Below are 3,520 nucleotides of genomic sequence, written 5' to 3' on the forward strand. Positions count from 1 at the left end.
TGCAAGACTGCCATGCAGGCCACCCCTGAGCTTGACAGGTTAGCATGTGGCACCTTGTGTCCATAGGAGAGAGAAAGGCTGTATGCCCCCTACCGGGATGGAGCCCACAACCTGGACATGTGCACTTGACCGGAATCGAACCTGGGACACCTCAGTCCGCAGGCCGACGCTTTATCCACTGAGCCAAACTGGCTAGGGCAAAGTCCCTTTCTAAACACAAAGAGTGCGCTCAGAGCCTTACGGACACCGATTGTCATTCTGTACAGCCCCTGCAACATGCCGCAGCGCCGCCTGGGAGTTCCCCAGTGAAGGCCTCTCATTCACTGCTCCCGCTCATTCACTGCTCCCCAGTCATTCCAAGCATGCCAGGTTGACAGGTGAGCCTGGGAGATTGAGTTAGCTAGGCCGCTCAAATGCTGCTATAAAGAAGCTATGAGAAGGCCATTTCTATGGGGTAAATCCCATTAAACTCAAATGTATCCTAAACTAGTAAGTGCTGTTTGATTGTTAGGAGCATGAGTGGGTTGATTGAAATAAAGTCTGTCCCTTAAAGCTTTTCACTGAATTTCTTGGAAGGGACTTTGGGGAGTAATTTAAGGAGTTCCTGAAGGGAAAGCGGGGAGGGGGGGGGCAGGAGGGGAGGAGGCACTCTGAAGGAGAGTATCTGACGCCCTCAGTGGACACCTTTGATCCATTATGATGGCTGTGCGGACACACCTTTCAGTACCTTATCTGTTTGGGCTTCTGTAGCATCCTGACAGAAGAACGATATTTTTTCAAAGAAGTGCTAAGACAAAGGAAAAGGAGTTTGAGCTTCTATGGGCATCAGATTGTAGGAAGGGCCACTTCTTTTCAATTGCCTTCAGCTCAAAATAATTCTAATGCCAGAGTGGCATATTTTGGGGTGACATACTCTGAACCCTTCATTTGTCTCCATAACATTGTTTAATACTTTTACTGTTGAAGCATGCATGCTCTTATGTGACCCTCTTATCTGTCAGTTGCTTATTTCTCCCTATATTTTGCTTTGGAAATATTTGTACATCGATATGTCAAGAGCTGGCTCATTCATTTAAACCGTTTTGTAGTATTTCATTGGATATGCCACACCTTATTAATCCTTAGTTTTCATGTGTCTCTTTAATCAAGAGAGGCCTGTGTTTTCTCCTTGGAGCAGAGCTGCCGAGGGGCCACTGCAGCAGGACGGGCGCTAGCAGAGCTGTGCCTGTTGCCGCTGGGACTAGTATTAAATAATGCAGAAGGTTCCAAGATCAAAGCCCTAGCAGCTCTGATGGGGAGGAGGAGTGATGTACGGGTGTCTCAATAATTAAGTGTCACGCCAAGTCTAGTTTGGGCAAAAAACCTAAGGCTAAGGCTGTTTCTAAAGAAATGCTTTCTTATGATACATAAAATTCACCAGGTTTACACGCTGTGTAAAGAGTGTGTGTGTGTCTGTCTAATACTAGGTTCTTTTTCCTTAAACCCCAGGTCTAAGCCCCGAGTGAGCTTTGCTTTCCCACAGGCTTATCCAGGCTCTCTTCATTTCCGTTTCTGCCTTCACTGCCCTTCTCTGTTGTTTCATTGAGGGGTCGGCAAACCCAATTGCTTTTGTAAATAAAGTTTTATTGGAACATGCCATGCCCATAATTTTGCATATCAACTATGCCTGACCTATGATACAAAGGCAGAGCTGGATAGTTGCAACTCAGACTATCTGGTCTCAGACAGTTGGGCTGTTTGTAGGACACGGTTGCAGACTCTGTTCTGGTTCAGTGCAGCTCCGGTAACTGGTTTCATCGTCTCTACCGCAGACAGGGCGACTCTTCCAAAATGTGGACTCATCTCACCCACCCTGCTTACAGCGGAGGCACAAAGTCTAAGCTCACCAGCCGTTTACTGGCACCGCACGTCTGCTTCCTGCTCACCTTCCCATTCTCCCCTCTCATGTTGTCCCCGGTTTCTGCTCGACTAACCCTTTCCTCCCGAGTTTCTTCACAGGCCCCACCCCCCGCTTCTGTCTTCAGGGCTCCTCACAGAGGGGGCCTCCTGGAGGTCGGGAGGTCACCGCTCAGTCGGCACTGGCCTCTAATTCATCACGTATTTCCTTCATAGCACCTCCCGCTCTGATTACATTCTTCAGTGGTGTGTTCAGGTCATTCTTCCCTGCCTCCCCTCCTGGGACACAGGCCTCTAACAGCAGCTTGTCTGTGCTGACCTGTGGAGAGGGATGCCCATCAGCAAGTGGCTGCCGTGTCGTAAATACCCAGGGGAAAATCATTCAACAAATGAACAAGGTACAGGCTCTGCCAGTGGCCTTGGTAGGGTTTAAATGCATGTTTGTGTTCATGCCGCGTTAGTTTGTTTTCCTGCCATCCTGTATAATAAAAGGCTAATATGAAAACTGACCAAATGGTGGAATGACCGGTTGCTATGACGCACACTGACCACCATCAGTTCAATGCAGGAGCTGCCCACTGGTGGTCAGGGTGCTCCCACAGGGGGAGCACTGCTCAGCCAGAAGCTGGGCTCACGGCTGGTGGGCGCAGCAGCGATGGTGGGAGCCTCTCCTGTTTCTGCAGCAGTGCTAAGAATGTCTGACTCCCCCGAGGGCTCCCGGACTGCAAGAGGGCGCGGGTCGGGCTGAGACCCCTCCGCCCCATCCCCCCCCCCCCCCCGCATGAATTTTGTGCACGGGGCCTCTAGTGTATCAATAAGTCTGTCCACTCTGCTCACAGTATAAGATGAGGGTGGCTTTCCCTGTGACATGTTTGGACTGGCACGCTGTCCACCAGGGGACAGCCAGACATTTTAACGCGATGCTGCTTGGTATGTTCAGTGCCTTTTATGCATTTACTAGAGCTCAGTGCATGAAATTTGTGCACTCGGACGGGGGGGTGGGTCGCCTCAGCCAGGCCTGTGCCCTCTCACAGTCCAAGAGCCCTTAGCGGATGTCTGACTGCTGGCTTAGGCCCGCTCCCCATGGGAAGTGGGTCTCAGCTGGCAGTCGGACATCCTTAGTGCTGCTGGGGAGGCAGGAGAGGCTCCCACCACCGCCTCTGCGCTCGCCAGCTGTGACCCCACCGATACACGATTGGGGCCGGGGAAGGATGTGGGAGGTTGGCCAGCCAGGGAGGGACTGCAGGAGAGCTCCAGGACATGTCCAGCCCATCTCACTCAGTCTCGATCGGCTGGATCCCAGCAGCAAGCTAACATGGTCGGAGCATCTGCTCCCTGGTGGCCAGTGCACGTCATAGTGAGCAGTTGAGTGGCCTTAGCATATCATCAGCATGTTACGCTTTGATTGGTTGAATGGACAACTGGACAACTGGACACTTACCATATTGGGCTTTTATTATATAGGATTTCTGCTGCTGTGTTAATATGCTAATGTTTTCAAGACTGTATTTTTCCCCTCCCTTTCTTTCTTGCTGTTGGTGAAGTCTGGCCTCTCCTTGGGGCATTTGTCGTGACTACGAAGAGTTTTAGCTCTCTTAGCTCCTTGAAAAATGGGCTGCTTTTC

This window comes from Myotis davidii, unplaced genomic scaffold (assembly GCF_000327345.1).
Source record: "Myotis davidii unplaced genomic scaffold, ASM32734v1 scaffold821, whole genome shotgun sequence".
NCBI lineage: Eukaryota > Metazoa > Chordata > Mammalia > Chiroptera > Vespertilionidae > Myotis > Myotis davidii.